Below are 20,649 nucleotides of genomic sequence, written 5' to 3'. Positions count from 1 at the left end.
TTTGCTATAGACATATTCCCCAATGAGCACAAACAGGGATGTTGAAGGTTATGCAATACAGTATTTTCTTTATGGCAAAAGTTAAAAAAAAATCCCTGAGTATTCATCAGTAAGAGCCAGCTATAAAGAGCAGGAGCATTAGGGGAGCTTTAAGGAGAATACCATATATCTAGATTCCATGAAGGAATGACCTTGAAGATGAATGAGAAAAACTAAGGGACATAATACTGTGTTTATTAACAGAATAATAATATGCTCCTTTCTATATGAAAATAAAGAGGCACTCACCCCCACACACGCACACACCCCATCTCTGGGTGTCAATAGAAGAAGGAGTGGTTCAGGGGCACTGAGATGCTCCCCACATAGGTGTGGGAGGGAGACCATCCAATATCCTTTTGTCCTACATTTTAGTATTTTTTTCCATGTACACCTATCACCTATTGAAAAGAATGTATATCTGGGTAGTTTAGTTATTATAATCCTATTTATTTTCGGCTTTGCTTCTAGTGCAAGGATTCATAGCCCAGGGCTCCTGAGTGGGTTTACAGATGAGCTTTAAGGGGAGGGCTTCCAGAACTGTCTACATATCTGTGTGTATCTAGGTGCATTTTCAGGAGATGGGACCCATCATTCTCATCAGGTTCTCAGACTGGTCCAGGATCTCCAAGAGCTTCAGAGCTGCTGCTTTAAAGAAAGGTAAATCTTCATCCATGGCAGGCAGGGTGAGTTAGTATAAGCTGAAAGCTCCACTTCTGACTGGCTGTGGGACCTCTGGCAAGTCATTTCAATCTTGCTCAGCCTGATTTTAGCCAGCATAGTCCAGAGATTAATGCCGAGTGGGAATGACCTCAGTGTTTACTGTTGACTGAGTTATCAGCTCAGGTCTGGTGTTCAGGCTGTCCTGGAGGACTAATTGCTTGGCAATTAATGGGAATATGGTGTAGAGGACCAATGCACATCAGCTTTGGCATTAGATGAGAGTCCAGATCAACGCCGGAGTTTTTCATTATAAACAATAAAGAAGAACAAGCTGACTGACTTATTGACTCAGGAAGGGACAGCATGGTCCTTTTACTTGCTTAGGACAAAAATCTCGAATCAGTTTTAACTTCTTTTTCTCTCATACACAACATAACCAAATCCTGCTAATTTCACCTTGAAAATATCTTAATATTGACTACTGACTACTTTGGACCTTACGACTGTTCCTTGAATGTGTCAGGGATTCTCCTGCCTCAGGACCTTTGCATTGGCTATTTTTTTTTTCCTGGCACACCCAGCCATTCCTGTAGCTCTTTCCATCATCAGCATTAGCCCCTTGCTAAAACATTACCCCAGTGAGATCTCCCCTGACCATCTTGTTAAAGTTGTAATATCATCATTTACTGGATTCCTCTTGTCTTGCTCCGTTTTTTCCCCCTCTGTAGTATTCATTACTGTCTAACATGCTGTATAGTTTATTATTTTTGTAGTCTCTCTTCCCCAAGTAGAATGTAAGGTCAGTGAAGGCAGAGAGTTTTGTGCGCCTAAAACAACACTTAGGACATAGCAGGTGCTCAACAAATACTTGTTCGGTAATGAATGCCAGGCACTGAGCTAAGTGTTTTGTGTTCATTAATTCATTTAATCTTCACTGCCATGAAGTATGTGGTGTTACTATTTCCATTTTATGTATGAGGAAACCCAGGTCCAGAAAAGTTAAATCATTTGTTCAAGGTTAAAAAGTGGCAGAGAGTCACCTGGATAGCTCATTCAGTTAAGTGTCTGGCTCTTTGTTTTCAAATCAGGACATGATTTCAGGGTTGTGAGATTGAGCCCTGCATCAGGCTGCATGCTCAGTGGGGAGTCTGCTTGAGGTTTTTCCTCTCCCTTTGCCTGTCCCCTGGTTTGTACTTGATTTCCCTGCTCAATCAATCAATCAATCAATCAAAAAAAATCTTAAAAAAAAGTGGCTGAGCTACAATTTGAAGTAAGCACTCTCGCTACTGATCTAGGTAGGAGAAAATGGAGTTGGCGTGCCCAAGGACGAGTAGAGAGTTAGTAAAGCTGTACACCTGGGGCCTTATGGCTATGAAATTGCTCACATTTCTATAATTAGGGTTACCACAGGCTTACATAAATCTCTGGGTGTACTTGGTACAAAATTACTGATCACAAGAAATGAAAACCTTCTAATATTAATAATATTGATAAAAATCTTATATTTTGCATTTTAGCTTTGAGCTTTTGGTCTTCAAAAGCTCATCATTGGCTTTCAAGGAGAGAGGATCTAGGGAAGCTGCATACAGGAATCTTTTGTACTGAAACAGCTTTCATCATTGTCTTCCTCAGGCCAGATGGTTCAGCCTGAAACTTCTCACCAGATTTTAAACTGGCATTGGGACAAATATCGAACCAAATATTAAATCAGTTTCAACAAATTTGGGGCAGCAGGTTCTTTGAAGAAAAATCATTTCCATTTTGTAAGAGATGGCTGTTTTTTTTTTTTTTTCCTGCAAGGCCGTGAATATTACATCAAGGCACAGACTTACCCATAAGAAAAAAATGAAGATTTTCTCTTGAGTTATGTGTGGTGAAAACATTCAGTTTTGAAAGGACTTCTTCTCTGGCAAATTCCTTGCTACAGATCTATAAATAAATCAGTAGACATACAAATGAATGTAAGTCCCTTAGGCCATGGTAAGATGGATTTTCAGAAAGAATTCACTTCTGTAGTTTTTTGAAAACATCAGTATGCCTATTCAGTGCTTCAGAGGTAGATTGATTATATGGACTAATTAATAATCATGCAATGCAATAAGCTAGTATTTGTTGGGCATATACAAATATGTTCAGCCAGAGACTGTACATATTTTTTCATGTTATAGTCCAAAAAGCTATATGACACAGGTACTAGTATTATCCTAATTTTACAGTTGGGGTGAGCTAGATTTTCTGTGTGCCCCTCCATATCCTCCATTCTACACTACTCTGGTAGGATGATTTACTTGTGCTCCTTTGTCCTCTGGATTGAGTTAGATTTGTTCAGTGGGAGCCATCAGGAGATGGAAGGTCAAGCCATAATATCATAGGAGGGCATGGACTGATCTCCCTGCCTGAAGCCTCAACTCCTGGCAAGTGGCCCTACCCTCCATCTTTGGGATCACCAGATTCTGGCCCAACTACTTTCCCTCATCTTTTATGGTCCAGGCTGAGGATGGCTTTCTGCTGCTGCCAGCTCTGGGGTATTTCCCTATCCCTTGTTGGTTTCTCTTAGTGATGTTCATTACATTCTCTTTAATGGTCTCCTTTGAGTGTGCCCTTTATTTCATTTCTGGACCTTGAGTGCTACACAAGGGAGCATTAGCACAGAAGGGTTAGGAGAATTGGTCAAGGTTAACCAGCTTCATGGGAGGCCAAGTGGGGATAAAAACATAAACAGTTTAAGAGTTAAATAGAGGTTTGACTAAAACTTGAAACTAAAGCAAATCCATAAACTGGAATTATTTTGTTCAAAGAATTTTGAAACTGATTTCATGAAATAGCCTTGATTTAAGGGCCGGTGTTTAAAAATAAAGTGGTCACATATTCTTTATCTCAAAATAGCTTTGCAAACTATGAGAAAGAAGATAAAAAATGGGAAGACAGGAAGAGTAGCTAATGTCACACCACACTCTACTTTTGTAAAAGAAAAACATAAAAGCACAATGTTTTCTCATTTCTTTCTGAGACAGAAAGCTCAAGTATCAGTTTGCTGTGTTTAAAACATGAGCGATGTCAAGCTTCCTCAGAGGTGACACATAGACACATAGACACGCAGGTCTGCAGTTGTCTCAGGGAAATGGGATGGGAAGGGAGTGGAGCATTAGCTGAAGCTATAATGTTTTACTGACAAAAAGAATTGAAGCTAATATGGCAGTTGATCCTGAGAAGTGTTCATCTTTTGTCCATCCCTTGGTCCATCCATCCACTTGTCCATCCATCCATCCACCCATCTGTCCATCTACCCACCGACCCATCCATCCATCCATCCACCCACCCACCCAGCCAGCCAAGAAATATCCGCTGAATGTCCCGTATGTGGCAAGCATCATGTTAGGTAAAGGAGATGTGAAAGTTAAAAAAACAGACATGGCTCCTGTCCACATGGAATTTATAGTCTATTGAGGCAAAGGAAGAGAACACTAAAAATATCACAAGTAGTTACATAATAACAATTGTGGCAGTTGTTAAGAAAAAGTGCAGGGCATGAGGTAAAGAGACAGCAGTGGACTCCTTAATACTTGCGTCTCCCAAGTGCCACATCTCTAGTTTGATATAATATTTAATGATTTGATATTAATTGTGATCTGAGAATTCCTGAAGTGGGAGCTATATTAATGATGAAGATAATTCTCTTGAAGACTATGGATATTAGTGGTGGTTAATATTTGTATCTTATGTATTAAATTGAGCTACTTATTCTTTGATAAATCTTTATTTTCAGATTGTGCCTCAAATATTAAGTAAACAGAAAAGTAAAGATTAAGTAAACAAAAATTTCTTTGCAACTGCCAGACAACTCAGGGATTTTTTTTTTTTTTTGCCAGTTCCTCTGCAGTTTTTTCCTGAAACATCTGCAGTTCATCCTCCCCCACCATCAACTTCCAGACTTGGAAATAGTTGGGAGGCCAGTCATTAAGTAGAACACAAAATTAAACCTGAGCCAGGCACTGGTTTAAGCACTTTGAAAACATTAACTCATTCATTCCTTTTTTTTAAAAAATAGTAAATTTATTTTTTATTGGTGTTCAATTTGCCAACATACAGAATAACACCCAGTGCTCATCCCGTCAAGTGCCCCCCTCAGTGCCCGTCACCTATTCACCACCCCCTCCCCGCCTTCCTCCCCTTCCACCATCCCTAGTTCGTTCCTTATAAGGTAGGTACTATTATTATCCCTGTTTTTTAGGAGATGAAAGAGAAACAGAGAGGCTGAGGAACTTTCCCAGGGTCCCAGAGCCAGACTGCCTGCTTCCACTGAAATCTTTTTAGTTTGTTTCATGGTATTTTCACACTGACTTGTTTGGGTTTCTATACCCAGACATGGATAGGAGCCTACTTACTGTCAACCACTGTACCTTGGAGACTGCGAGCCCTTTGAAGGCGGGTGGGTGTCAGGTCTTACTCATCCTTGTATCTGCTGCGGCTCTCAGCCCATAGTGGGTCCAAAGAAGTGATTTTCAGACTCACAGGTGGTGACTCTACTCTTAGCCTTAGAGGAATTCTCACAGGTCATATTGCCTTGTCCCCCTGCTTACATATGATGTTTAAAGTAAAACCTTTCTAGAAAAGGGCCTACCACCAAAAGCCTCTGGTATCAGCACCCCCTCCTCAAGTGCATTTGCTATGATTCAGGTGAGTCTAAACGGGAAGCTATTTTATTTTTTTTCTGGAACACATGAAGCTCTTGTGATTAGGAGACACAATTGGAACTCTGCAGAGAGGAACATTGTGAAGTTACATCCCAAGGGAGTAGTAATCCAGCCTGAGTAAGAGGAGGTCCCCAAAGGGCTGAGCAGGTACAAATGCTCTGACCCATGGAAAGTCCTGGACTCAAAAAACAAATCGCTGTCCTTTCAAAATCTTAAATGCTCAGTCCACTCTACACAATGCGGTGCAATTACCTGGAGGCTACAGATTGTTGAAATTAACTGATTAATCCATGTAACCATTTAGGAACCACATTCTCATTGAGGAAATAAAAGGAACATTGGCTGCATAATTTAATAAAAGCTGCCCTCTGTTCAGCTGTAGAAACAGCTGTGTTATCCAGCAGTGCTTTGGTTTAACTCGTGCACTTTGCTTAATGACTGTTGAACAGATTCAGCTCTGGTGCTGACCTCTGAATTATGAACAAGTCCTAGAAATTGAGGGGCGGCGTGGGGTGGGGGGGGAGAGGAAGTAGAATGAGCTATGGATGTTACAGGGGCAAACTAGGGAAGGATTGTTAAAAAAAAAAAAAAAAGATATCAGCCAGAGAGACATTTGCCAGGCTGGCATTTGCAAAGAAATTATTTTGTTTATTTAATCAAGTGTTTGTTAATTTAAAAACACCAAGGAGAAGAGAAGGAAATTATCATTCAGCATCTGTCAGAACGAGGGCTAGGCATTTAGACACATACTTTCTCACACTGAGATTTTATCTAGTTGGGTGGAAGGGAAGGGTTTCTTGAGTGAGGAAGGTCAGAGTTGGGTTTTGTGAGGGGGGCATAGTTTGGAGGTGAGTGCTGGGAGAGAGGGCCCATTGTGCTGGTAGTAGCTTTCACGGGAAGAGAAGGTGCAGGGAGATAGTTGACAGAAGCCTGGAGACCAGTGCCTTTGCTACTTCTCTGGCCTCTGTGTCATGGATGATGGAGAAACATCCAGAGCGATGGTGGAGAAAGGGGAGACCACCGTGCCTTCACTGTGTGCCCTTAGGAGCCGATGCTGTCCAAGATACTTGGTTAGAATAGACACATCAGAAAATCCAGAGGCCAAAATGAATCATCAGCACCCCCTCTATTCCCCCCACCCTTCCTGCCCTGGCTGTTTTTTTCCATCAGTACTTTTTGTTGTTCTCCTGAAAGTACTAGGTGCTTTTAAAAGACATTTGAGAAATAAAGTAAAGCATAAAAAATACCCAAAAGAGTCTACCACTGAAAGATGAACATGCTAACATTTTGGTATATTTTCTTCTAAACATAGATTGGTTGTTTTTACACAGGCAGAACCATCTTATGGCCTATTTGGTGGCCTCATTTTTCGCTTCTATTAGGTCCCAAACATTTCCAACTTCTCATATGTTAGAACCATTATTTTTAGAGGGAGGTAATACTCATGCAGTGTATGTATGAGAATTGAACTTGCTATTCCTTTCCCTACTCTGGGTAGATCAGTTGTCCCCTATTTCCAACCCCCCCAAATATAACAGTTCTGGACAATATAATCTTTGTGTATTTTGTCTTAAACTTTTGGGATTTTGATTCCACTCGTCAAGTGACAGAGTTAACAGCTGGAGAAAATGAGCAAATAGGAAGTCAGTTAAATAGACGAGCTAACTGAGATTGAGATAGGTAGATACTGAAGAACATCCAGTGTATGTATTTGATATTTTTAATTTGCTCTTCCAGATCCCCTTTGCATCCATATCCCCCTTGCTTTCTATTTCTGAATGCACATCTGCATCAAAGGGCTCCCTTCTCTCTGGTTTCAGGTTGGGTTTGACTGATGGGAATCCGCAGCAGAAAACTGGAGGGAGGGATGAGAGCGAGGAATGAGGTCAGAGTGGCTGTTCCCCTGGCTCATTGCCTGCAGGTTTGACTTGGGATGGCTGCATTTTCTGGCTAAAGAATATGACTCCAAGTGGCATCAGGCAGCCCTCTCCACATGGAGGCCACCTTCCAAATTGTGAGAACTGTCTTTTCCTCACATTCTTTCAGGCCTAAAGGTGTGTCTGTGTATTCCCTTTAGAGCCGGGGCATTTCCTATCCCTTATGATTTCCCTAACCTTTGAACATGAGTCTTTTTTAATACTTCTTAAAATCACCCAACTTGAGGATGCCTGTATCCTGAGGGATATGATATCTTAGCTTTAGTTTTGATGGAAATTCTCCCCCCAAAGCCTTGTCATTTTATAAATGGGATGACTTTCTTTTGTGACATTTCAATGTTTTAATTTTTTTTTTCTGTGCAGCTGCACTCATTGAAAGCTAGTACTGGCTGAGCAAGCAATAGGTTTCAGAGGAAGCATCTCTTACAGTCACTTAATTAGAAAAGAATCTCATTTTTTTTTCATAGTGAGTCAGCTCCAGTGGAAATACTTTTTCCTGTCTTTGTATTTGTATGAAAGAATTAGCAGAACTCCACGGGGAAGAGAATGTTGCCTCTTTCCATGACTAGGGGAGGTTGTACTTGGATGCCTTCTATGCCAACAAGGCAAGAGATCCTGAGCCTGAGATTGTCCTCTGTTAACGGTGGTTGTCCCATAAGTCTTTCTAAAGTGCGAGTAGCTCTGCTGTGGGAAGCTGTTTAGAATGTCTCCTTTGGAGAAGGTGTTCGGTTTTCTCTTGTTTATTTTGTTTTGTTTTTCTCTATTCTTTGTCCTAAAGAATCTGGCTTTTGCCTCCTTTTTCTTACTGCCACCATTGCTCTTGTTGGAGACAAAGACAGGCACTATGGTGGCTGTAAAGATTAACAAGGTGGTACGTGCTCTTGTATCTTAAATATGTATTTGTTGACCCAGAGGATAAGACAAGGGCCTCATTTAACCGTATGGTCCCACATCAACCAACCCCTTTGTCTTCCTCCACCCAAGGTAACCATCTCCTTGAGTCTTGTTTTACTTGTAATTCCTTCCTTTTCTTCTTCTTATGCAATTTTGTTGTATTTATATGTATTCTCGAGAGTATATTTTTAATATTAGTAGTTATTAACTTTGTAAAAAGGGTATCATGCCTTATGCAATCTTTTTGGACTTTTTAAAATCTACTTATGCCGTACTTTGTGCATATTACTTCATGTTGCTGCAATGGATAGATTTTTACTTTCATCTACTATCTCCTGATATGAATACATCGTAGTTTACTCATCCATTGTCCAGTTGGTGGCCAATTATTTGGGTTGCTTTCAGGTTTTGGTTTTGAGAACAGAGCTAGCTTTTGTATATTAATCTTTTATTCAGTCACATTGTTAATTATTCATATCACATTTCAAAATCTCTGAAAACTTCAAGCAGTCTTGAACAGGTGATTTAAGATTGCTCTCAGCCAGACAACAGATATGATATGGTTGTCATTATCTGAACATGTGTGAACTTGGTCTTAACTGCTAATATAGTTCTCAATTGATTGATGAGCATTGTTGTTACCATAGGTCTAGTTGCCAGTTAAAGATGTCTTCAAAACAATCACACCATGATTTGGCTTCAAAATGAAAAGTTACTAGACCAGTGGAAAGGCTTGAACACAGAGCATCAGGTATGCATTCCTTAGTTGGGGGGGTGAACGTCTGCCATTGGAGTGGTGACCATAACACCTTATCTTCTTGCTAAACAACAAATAAATTCTTTATAGAACTTGAGAAAGGAATATGGACTTAATTGATGATGCTATGCTAAGATTTTGACCGGGCAGCCCGGGGGGCTCAGAGGTTTAGCGCTGCCTTCAGCCCAGAGTGTGATCCTGGAGACTTGGGATCAAGTCCCGCGTCGGGCTTCCTGCATGGAGCCTGCTTCTCCCTCTGCCTGTGTCTCTGCCTCTTTCTCTCTCATGAATGAATAAATAAAATCTTAAAAAAAAAGATTTGTGACCAAGATATGCATGAAAGGTTTTATTTTATTTTATTTTTTTTTTTTTTGCATGAAAGGTTTTAATTTGGGACCTTCACACTTGCTGTTCTTCCTGTCCAGATTGCTCTTGTCCCGGATCACTGCATGGCTCCTTTCCTCATTTCCTTCAAGACTGAACTTGTAGGTCACCTTCTCAGTGAGGTGACCTGACCTCACTATCTCAGATTGCAATACACACATTCCCTATTCAGATTCTTCTCTTTTTTGTCTCTTTTTACTATTGGATGTAGAATATATTTTATTATTATTTTTCTGTTGTTAATTATCTGTCCCCTACTAGAGTTTTTGTCTGTGGCTCACTGCTTTGTCTTGGGCACTGAGATCAGTGCCTGATATGGAGAAGCCAATACCCTCCAGCATAGGAACCCTTGAATTTCTTCCGTGCCAACTGAGGCAGTGGCCTTGGGAGGCTCATGGTCTGAGTATCAGAGATGACTTGCTGCAGTGTAACCAGCAATGTTGCTTCTGCCTAACAAGGGCTGGTAGCTTTTCAGTGGGTTCTGGAGGGCTCTTCATTGCCCTCCATCCTGGGGCGTTTATATTGATTAGAACTAAGACGCCGAGCCCAGTAGAGCCCAGCGTGTCAGTCCTTCTGGACTCTTGTGTGAGTGGGTATGTCTGCAGAGATAGTGAGAACATGTGGGAAGGGATGGCTTGGCCTTGTTTTTCACTATCAGGAGGGAGAAGTGGAGTTATACTGAAATGTGGCAGATTTGGTTTTCAAGCCTAAGACTGTATTGACCCTTACCACGGATGACAGCTGTGGGCTTGAGGATTAGCACTGTAGTGGCTTTACCTCTCTGGGACTCAGGTTGGTGTGTCTTCATTCTCCGGGTGAATGAGAGCAATTGCCAAGACTCTTTCCCTGGCTGATTTATTGGGTCACTCTGCTTCTCTTGTCCACCTTCCCAGGGCTTCCCAGGATGAGAGGGTCTTTTTATTAATATAATAAGCTTCTTGCACACAGAAGCAGCTGGCAGAGTAGTGGATTCTTTCCTACTTAAATTAAAAAATATTTTATTTATTTGAGAAAGAGAGAGAGAGAGAGAAAGAATGTGCACAAGCAGGGGAATAGCAGGTAGTGAAGAGGCAGAAGCAGGCTTCCTAAGAGCCTGACAAGGGGCTTGATCCTAGGACCCTGGGATCAGGACCTGAGCCGAAGGCAGACACATAAATGACTGAGCCACCTAGGCACCCCTCTCCTACTTAAATACTTGAAGCAAACCAAATGACAGCAGTTCTGAAACAGCACCGGCAGGCTCTGCAGAGGATGTCACTAATGGAACAGAGACCCTGCAGAGAGCGCAACCATGCAGAGACATTTTCTGGCTTCTCTTTTGGAGGGGAGGGATTGGGACATAGACCCTGTAGTTCTCCTCCAACACAGATACCTTCCTAACTCTCCAGACAAATGCTGGAGTAAGTGTGACTCCCTACCACAGGGGGTCTACCGAGACCTCTGAGTTCCTGGGAGGGAAGTGCCATCAAAAGCTCCATGATCCATACACCCAACGCTCTACAGTCAATAATCAAATACATCAGAGGGAAAGTGGCCTTGAAGATCAATTGCTGGTGACTTAGAGAGCTGTGGGTTTTGTGAAGAAATTTTAGGGCATATTTGGTTCATTGAATGAGGAAGATGGAACAGGTTCACTTGTTTAGGGGTGGTGGTGGTTAGGGACATTGATTTTTTTCTTGTGGGGAACATTTTTTATTCTTTTTGGGAGGTGGTGTTTGTGAGCTCAGAGCAAGCGAACAGGCTGCAAGGTAATCTTTCAAAAATTGGAGTTAAAACTAGGAGGAAAGATTATTCCACTTGAGCCTCATAAGAATTCTGTAACATAGATACAGTAGGTGTATGGTCTTGAACCTTTTTATAGATGAGAAAATTAAGACCCAGAGGGGGCACTGATGGCTGTGGAGCACGTGCCCCAGAGCTGGCAGGTGTGGGATTTCCTTTTTTTTTTTTTAAGATTTTATTTATTTATTCATGAGAGAGAGAGAGAGAGAGAGAGAGAGAGAGAGAGAGAAGCAGGCTCCATGCAGGGAGCCTGACATGGGACTCGATTCCGGGACTCCAGGACCATGCCCTGGGCCAAAGGCAGGGGCTAAACTGCTGAGCCACCCAGGGATCCCCAGGTGTGGGATTTCCATTCAGGTCTTTATTCTTGAGTTATAAGGGGGTGGATGGAGAGCTATTGGAGTCTGGGCTTAGCTTTCTTCTATAGTGGGGATGAAGACACAGAAATACATCAAAACCAAGACACATCCCACAGTGGTGGGAACTGGTGAATGACACAGGCTAACAGCTTCCATAGTTCTTTTGCGTGTATACCTCCCCAAAAGTATTTTGAAAAATTGTGAATTCCCTTTATACATTTTGAGGTTGACATTCATATTTTTCTTTGTAAGTTTTAGTATTTGCAGAGAATATTACTTTTGGCATATTATGAATATTGATGTTTTACAATAGAAAGTTTACATATCTTAAAAAGTTATATCCAGTAGAATCTAAATCCCGTAACAAGTGGAATACCCACCATTATTCATTTAAGCATGGATGAAAAAGAATTCTTCAGTGAGTTTTACGTTGTCTCCTTTTTCTCAAGTTTATAATTTCTTTTTTTTAAATTTCCACAGAGAATTTTATTCTAATGACATATATTTTTGTGCTTTAAAAACTTTCATTGACCATTTAATCATAGTTCTCTGTAAGCAAACGTAGAAACATCAAAGCCAAAATATGGCTTCCTGGCCAGAGTGGGCACCATAAGGCTTTTAGGGCTTAAAAAAAATTCTTCTAGGTTGAATTTGCAATTTAGTTATTATTAATATAATTGGTCCACATAAAATAAATTCTTATAAAATATGAGAAGTAATTATTGAGCATAAGAAGTAACATTTTATTGGACTGTATCTCTTAATAAGATAGATAGGGCTTTTTAAAAAGGCTGTTCAGAAGGAGGAAATCACTTATTACCATAATGATGCAGGGTTCAGCATTAATTCTGTTCTTATAATGATGCAGGGTTTAGCATTAATTCTGGTCTTATTTTTCATTTTTTATAAATGTAAGTTCTGAGAAACCTTGTTCACACATGAATAAATTAATGGAAATAAAAGAATTTTGTTACAGCAGTGTCACTCCGTTATTTAAACTCTTGAGTTATGTGCCCAAAATCACATGGTGATTTGTCAGAAAAAATATTTTTAATGATCTGTGAGCTGACAACTCAATTAGGTCCTGCTGTAATATTATCATAAGCAAAGAATTGGAAGGCACTGGGCTCGTGGAGGGCTCTGTCCCCAGTGTTAGGATCCTTTGTTTTCTGAAAACTTCCTTTTCTGCTGGTCCTTTGTGTGGTGTCCCAGTAGTGTTTGGACTTGGGGACAGTGCACGGAGGTGAGATTGCGGGTGAGAAGAGATGGGCTTCTGTAGAGTAGGAAGGGGTAATTAGGGAACTGGTAGTGGGGAGAGCGAGCAGGGAGCTCCAAGCACCTCTAGGCACCAGGAATGTGCTCAGATTGGATTTAGAAAGAGCACAGATGAACTTGGAGAATCTGGAAATTGATTTCTTTTGAAACCATCTGTGAGGCTGGTCCCAGAGTTTCTGAGTACTCACACGCTAGTGTGGTTGTTGTCGGAGATAACATGAGTTCAGGGCTGGATAGATCACGGTCAGTGAGGGGCTTGGTCCAGGTTGGCCCGGGTAGCTGGGTTTTGCAGAGACCCATGAAAGAGGGGTGTAATTTAGACAACCAGAGGGGAGAAGATGTAATGAATTGCTTAAAAACATGGGTTTTGGAGTTAGCGCTCATTTCAAGTCCTGGCCCTATCTGGTGGGTGCAGAGTCTTGGGAGTTCTTCACCTTTACCAGCCTGTTTCTCATGTGCAAAGTGGGGATAATCACAGTACTTACAGCCCTGGCTCCTAGGGAGTGTGATTAGATGCAAAAACCAGGAGGCTACCCAGTGAGGGTGGGAGAAGTTCTTCATAATCCATCTTTCTATCCCCACTCTTGCTCCAGAGCAAATTGCAGTCTTCGGCAGAAAATGAAACTTCCTTCAAATCTGTTCTATCTGCAATGGTGTGGAGAAACTGTTGCTTTACAGGTGTTTTGTTTTCTTTCCATTTGGTGAGTGGGTGGGTATATTTGTCATACTGGGAGGATAGATATTTAACAACTTGTGACGTTAGCTTATAACTGAAATATTAAGACTTCTGAGATGTGTATCTTAGTTTGGACTCTTGCCTCAGATTTTGCCAGCATTAGGGTCAGAACGATTTTTGATGCAAAAAGTATTTTTTTAAAGAAGAAGAGGAGGTGGACAGGTCTATTAAAATATAAGTCATTTCCAAATGGCAGCTCTTTCTCTCGATGGTGGCCAGACATTCACCACTGTATCAGGAAGAGTGGGCCAGAGCCCTGTGGGTCTCAGTAGTGGCAGCTTTACAGAGCACTGATGACTGCTCTCATCCAAGAGGTTCTGAGTCATTGGTTTGGGCTGAGGCCAGGGCATCTTGATATTTAAGAGCTGTCCAGGTTATTACAAGATGTAGTCAGGGCTGGCAGCCAGTGGGCAGAGGAACGTTTGGTTTCAGACAAGCTAAGTAAAGGTTTACTTCTTTTGGGTGGGTTGTGTTATGCCTGGTGAGAAAAGTAGTCCTAATCGATTCTCTGAGAAGTTGGACTTTCTGACCACCGCAATTGCCTCTTGACAAATGGTGACCAGCTGTGTTGCCGAGTGTTAATAAATCTCTCTGTACTTTAGTTTGACCACCTAGATGATGGGTACAGTAATGGTTTTCTTACCTTTTAGAATTTTCCTGGGGATTAATAAACTTGTGAAATGTTTAGAACAGTTGCTGGCACTGAGCAGGAGCTACAGAGGTACTTTATAAGTAAAAACTAATTTGTTCCAAATGCACTCCACATGAGTCATTTCTTTTGTGGATGACCTGTCAGTGATAGATCCCTGCGGCCTTGATTCATGAGCCCGGTCTCCTTTAGCAAAACTTCTTTAGCAAAAGTACACAGAGTAGCTTGATTTGTTTCTGGACATTTACCCATGAGAAACAAACATTTGGCACAGCTCGATCTGTACCATCTCAGTGATGATGAATGTTAAGAGGAGCATTAGGAAGCAGAACAACATATAATTAGCCAAATAGGCAATGTTGTAGGGTTTAGCATTGGCTTTGATAGAGCTTTTATTTTCCTGTCTATTGGTCAACCTATTTTAACCTACTACTTTGTGAGTCTGTTGTTTTGGGTGGTGATAATGGGGTTGAAATATCTGGAAAAACACAGAGAATGTCTGTGTCTGCGTGAGGGCTGCTGTGTCTCCTGAAGTCAGGGCCGGCTTCACGGACAGTTGTCCCTCTGAGGTTGTGTTCTCAGAGGGGCCCTGCACTTGGTTAAATGCCCTGCTGTCACCACCTCGAAACTCTTAACAACTTTGTGTTTTGTAAGTGAAGACTGATGGGGTAACAGCATGTTTGCACGAGTAGAGGAGACACGTGTGTGTGTCTGCTGCAGTTCCTATCTGCCTCATTTGCACACCGTTGTTGTGATACCCATGAGCACAGACTTCCAGCAGACCTACTCCACATGGGAGTCAGCAAGACTCCAAAGGAGTACAAGATAAGTACCTTACATCTATGACGGAATAAGCAGGGACATGGATAGCCTTGGGAGGCTGATGATCCTATTGGAACCAGAGCCTTCTTTGAAGGCAGAAAGAAGGCAATATTGTTCGAAGAAACACAAATGACCAAGGGCCCCTATTATATCTTTTCTTGCTTCCTTGCATAAGCCAACTGTTTATGCTGAAAATGGTGCATTGGAAGGAACAAGAAAGGGAGGGGCACTCCAGAGCTCCTTTTCTTTCCAGTCTTACTTACTCATCAGTAGCCGAAGGTAGACCATGTTGGACGAATGCTCAGGTCTCAAAAAATTAGACACAGACAGTTGAGCTAGCTTCGTGCCGCGTTTCGACTGTTCCGGTAGGAATGAGATGCATGTGCACAAGTGAGCTACAAAATACAAATTGTGTAATTTTGGTAATTCTGGAGAGGAGTTAAATGCTCTTATATTTGCATTTAAACTGGCATTGCATAAAGTAAAGATAAGCAGTAAAATTCATGCTCACAATGTAAAATTGAGGTTTTCCTTAGGATAGTACATAGCGAATGAAAGATACCATGATCAGTTAAGAGTCCTCAGAATAAAGGGAAAGCTTTATATTTCAGTACCTTTAACAGCATTCCCCGGCCCCCTGCCACCTTTTGAACAAGACCCCTCACATTTTCATTTTGCACTGGCCCCGGTGGATTACACAACTAGAAATTGTCGGTGATGGAGGGCGGGTGGTGGTTGTCGGTTTGCACCACTTCAAAATTGTTGAGCCTCTCGTAAGCAGCTGTGCAAAACAGGTTGCTGAGTGAGGGCTTTTCAAAGTCTATTATGGTGAACATCCTCTGCCTTCTCAGCATCCATTTGTTCATTTTTCAAGTTTCTTTTGGCAAGCCTTCCTCCTTGCTTCCACCGTGTGCTTGGGGAGGGTGCCTCAGCTCCCAGGTGGAGCAGGACCTGGCGTGAGGTCAGTCACCAGCTCTTCATCTCTCCGCCTTAGTGACTGGTTCAGGGATGCAAATCATAGCTGGTGGATCGCAAGGAGCCTGAAGAGGGGCTCCTGGGAAAGAGGCTCTCCTTCATATTTGAACCTAGAAGCAAGTTCCAGGCTCCCACTGTCTTGCCATTACATGTAGCCTGAGAAGCCCATTTATTGAGATGGAGGCAAACCAAGATTTGGTGACAATGTCCGAATTATTTATAAAATTGAGCCCAGAGCCACATCTACCCTTTTAAGTTATACAAGCAATAAAATCTCTTTGCGTCTCAGCTAGTTTTTTTCTTATCACTTGTAACCAAAAAGAATCTGGGTAAATAACATGTGTTAGATCATGGAGTCAAAGTGCTCTTTGAATTTTTATAGTTTGTACAAATAAGACAATAATGGAGATGTACTAGGGTAATTTTTTTTTGAGACATTAAGTTTGTAATGTTTTTTCTTCTCTTTGTTTTTCCCATTCAGGTAGGGAGAAGGTTTTAGGTTTTCTTTCTTTGGGGGAGGTCTCTGATATTGCACAAAGCAGGAATTGTGTGAAGAACACTTTGTTCTCCCAGTTTCCTTCTTTCTCTTTCTTTTCTTTTCTTTTCTTTTCTTTTCTTTTCTTTTTTTCTTTTCTTTCTTTTCTTTTCTTTCTTTCTTTCTTTCTTTCTTTCTTTCTTTCTTTCTTTCTTTCTTTCTTTCCTTCTTTCTTTCTTTTTTTTTTTTCAAAGCCTAAGTTAGCCAAGGATCACACACTGGCCTTCATAATGCCTGAAAGGCATTTCCGTAGACCTGTATAGCATTTTAGAGATTGTGCAATTTCACCTAAGCATGTGATTTCTGAAATCTCCAGGAAACTTATCTGGCAACTCTGATCCTAAAATTCTCCTAAGACAACTCTGGGCAGGTGCTGAGGAGCAGTTGCCTTCTTTCCATGGACCATGTGGTCTTCATTTTGCTCACTTGTGGCTGGGTCCTGAAGCCATTTGACTTGTGGCTGCTGGCCAAAGCCCCCTCAAGAATGGGTTGGAGGAAAGGAGGAATTCTGATGGGAGAAATTTTAAAAGAGATGAAAGGATTTACCCAGATTTATTTATTTATTTATTTATTTATTTATTTATTTATTTGAAGAAATTTCATAGGCTGGGGCAGGAGAAGGCCTTTGTTCTCATTGGGATCCTGAGCAGGAATCGTGAACCTTGTTCTTTGGAAACCCTCCCCAAGGTCTTAGGGAGGATGGTCATGTTTACTCAAAGGGGCAGTGTGGGCTAGGCAGGGGCTGTGGGCATCCCAGAGATGCCTGGTGCTATACTTGGTGTGGAAGAGGCAGAGTGGGTGAAGCTCAAGGCAGGAATGGTCTATCTGGCAGCAGCTATGGTGGACAGCTAGCCAGACTCAGGGCAGCTTCCCAATTGGTGCTGGAAATTTCCTAGGCCCTGTGCATGGTCCTAAAGGAGCAGGCAATGGTGTGGTTAATGGTTGTGGTTTTAGTGAAAAAGGAAGAATAGTTAGGGCTGAATTTCTTACCAGCCCAAAAGAATGAGGGCTTCGATCCAAAATCAATTGATGGCAAATAAAGAGATGTAATGCATTCGGCATATCTAAGCTTTTGGAGGGCAAGCAATTAAAATGAACCCCTTGGGGCCCAGACTTGAGCATCAGACTTATGTTGAGATCTCAGTTTTTTTCAGTAACAAGCTCTGTAGTGTGGGCTAGTTAGTCCTTCTGTGACCAGGCTCCTCGTTGGTTATCTGGAGTTTGTAGCACCTGCCTTGTGGTAATTCAATGTTTTTCTTTTTTCTTTTTTCCTTTTTCTTTCTTTCAAAAGAGAAGTTGGTGGTGGGAAGAGGGAGAGAGAATCTCAAGCAGGCTCCATGCTCAGCATGGAGCCCAACACCGGATTTGATCTCCTGACCCTGAGATCATGACCTGAGCTGAAATCAAAAGCTGGACGTCTAACCACTGCGGCACCAAGGCGCCCTGCTTGTGGTAATTCTGAGGGTTAAATGACTCAACAAGGCCGAAAGCACTTAGCACAGGTGCCAGCACATGGACTCTCTGTGAACAGGACTAGTTTTCTCCTAGTCCTTATTCATATATGTATTTTTATGTTTTTATGTTTTTACATTTTATTTTGTTTTTAAAGATTTTGCTTATTTATTCATGAGAGACTGAGAGAGAGAGAGAGAGAGGCAGAGGGAGAAGCAGGCTCAATGCTGGGAGACCAATGCGGAACTTGATCCCGGGACTCCAGGATCACGCCCTGGGCCGAAGGCAGGCGCTAAACCGCTGAGACACCCAGGGATCCCCTTAAAGATTTTTTAAAAAGATTGTATTTATTTATTCATGAGAGACACACAGAGAGAGGCAGAGACATAGGCAGAGGGAGAAGCAGGCTCCATGCATGAAGCCTGATGTGGGACTCGATCCCAGGACTCCGGGATCATGCAGATGCTAACCTCTGACCCTGCCAGGCGTCCCTATTTTTTTTAAAAAAAGATTTTATTTATGTATTCATGAGAGAGAGAGAGAGAGAGAGGCGCAGAGACACAGGCAGAGGGAGAAGCAGGCTCCATGCCGGGAGCCCGACATGGGACTCGATCCCGGGTCTCCAGGATCATGCCCTGGGCTGAAGGCAGGCGCTAAACTGCTGAGCCACCCGGGCTGCCCTGTTTTTACATTTTAAAGAGAAGTTTTGTTCATGTTTAAAGTAGATGTGATGTTTTGAGAGACGTGCACATCATGAAACCATCACTACCATCAAGCTAGTACACATCCATCACCTCACCTCGTCAGTCACCTTTGTTTTGGTGGTGAAAACACTGAAGATCGGGATCCCTGGGTGGTGCAGCGGTTTGGCGCCTGCCTTTGGCCCAGGGCGCGATCCTGGAGACCCGGGATCGAATCTCACGTCGGGCTCCCGGTGCATGGAGCCTGCTTCTCCCTCTGCCTATGTCTCCGCCTCTCTCTCTCTCTCTCTGTGTGACTATCTTAAAAAAAAAAAAAAACACTGAAGATCTACCCCCTGCAGACTGCAAGCATACAGTACAGTGTTATCAGCTATTGTCACCATGCTCTACGTTAGATTTCTAGAACTTTTTATTTTATCTACGTGAGTGAAGCTTTGTGCCCTCTAAGAAACATCTCATTTTCCCCCAACCCCAGCCCCTGGTAGCCACCATTCTGGCCTCTGCCTCTGTGAGTTCGACCGTTTTAGATTCCACGTATCTGTGAGATGATGCAGAATTTGTCGTTTTGAATCTGTTTTATTTCACGAAGCAAAATGCCTTTCAAGTCCATCCATGTTGTTGCACACGGTAGGGTTTCTTTTTTTTTTAAGGCTGGATGATACTTCAGTGTCAAGTACACAATTTTATGAAGCAGTTATCTCACTGCTTTTTCCATATAGTGTATGAATTTTTCAATGTTGCTGGACAGTTTTCATAACTGTTTCAGTGAATATGTGCATAATGCTTCTCTGAATGGAACTAATAACAATAATAATAAAAGTGATCGAGTTAGTCCTCAGTCATAAGCAATGTGCTTTGATTAGTGATAAATCACTTTGAATATATCATCTCAATCTTTAAGATACTACTGGTTCATTTTCATTACACTTATTTTTGGAATTACTGTCCTCCATGGCATGTTAGAGGGGTTCTTCTGCTTGTATTTCTTTAACGCCTTTCTGTCTCTGGCTCCTTTCCCTTTGGCAGGCAACAGCATCTAGCTAGAATTTAATAACATTGCTCATTCTTATGTTTATTTTTGGGTTTACTGTCTTCTCATGATTTACATGGCAGGCATTTCCCTGACTCACCACTGTCTGGTCTCCTTCACTTCTGGACACACACAGGAGGATCACGGTCCTCTGTCGTCTTGAAGTCGGGCATGGTAATGTGATCTGTTTTGGCCAATGAGATGTGAGCCGAAGGCACAGTTGACACTTAGATGGGAAAGCCTTCAGTAGTCATTGCTCAGCTCTATAACCAGTGACTGTAGAATCACATATTGACTTGGCGGGTGTCTGTTGGCTGTAGCCTGGAGCTCTGGGTTCATAGGGGATGGTGGCATTAGAGAGGGTGGCCTGGATGGTAGTGAACCTTAGTCACTCAGGGAATGAATTTCTAATGTGTAGTGATATAGAGAATTTGGGATTGTTTGTTTCTGCCATGCAACTCAGCATATCCTAATACAGCAAGTGGTACTGTTTTTGCATTTTTAGGAAGGCATATCCATTTTCCATTAAAAGAATTCCTTATTAAAGTTTAAAAAGATGTACTTTAAAAAATGTTAAGTCAATTTTTTAAAAAAGATTTTATTCACTCATGACAGACAGAGAGAGGCAGAGACATAGAGGGAGAAGCAGGCTCCATGCAGGCAGCCTGATGTGGGACTCGATCCTGGGACTCCAGGATCACGTCCTGGGCTGAAGGCAGGCACTAAACTGCTGAGCCACCCAGGGATCCCCTTAAGTCAATTTTTTTTTCCAACATACTTGCTCTAAAATTTTTATTTTTATTTATTTATTTATTTATTTATTTATTTATTTATTTATTTATTTATATTTTTATTGGAGTTTGATATGCCAACATATAGCATAACACCCAGTGCTCATCCCGTCAAGTTCCCCCCTCCATGCCCATCACCCCAGTCACCCCATCCCCACAGCTGGCTGCCCCTTG

The 20,649-nt window shown here is 41.9% G+C and overlaps 1 long non-coding RNA gene across 3 annotated transcripts in view; it reads right to left on the bottom strand.

Moving 5' to 3' along the window:
* The window catches only part of LOC144298558 (uncharacterized), a 49,350-nt gene that overhangs the window by 9,751 nt on the left and 18,950 nt on the right, over positions 1–20,649 (bottom strand). For 2 of the 3 annotated variants that reach the window (XR_013365492.1, XR_013365493.1), the window contains exon 2: positions 18,753–18,954. The exons of the other annotated variant lie outside the window; for it this stretch is intronic. This is a non-coding gene — a long non-coding RNA (uncharacterized LOC144298558). The remainder of the gene's footprint in view (positions 1–18,752; positions 18,955–20,649) is intronic. 3 annotated transcript variants of the gene reach the window in all.

This window comes from Canis aureus, chromosome 26 (genome assembly GCF_053574225.1).
Source record: "Canis aureus isolate CA01 chromosome 26, VMU_Caureus_v.1.0, whole genome shotgun sequence".
NCBI classification, from domain to species: domain Eukaryota; kingdom Metazoa; phylum Chordata; class Mammalia; order Carnivora; family Canidae; genus Canis; species Canis aureus.
The sequence above is the reverse complement of the archived record's forward strand: the minus strand, read 5'-3'. Positions and strand labels throughout refer to the sequence as shown.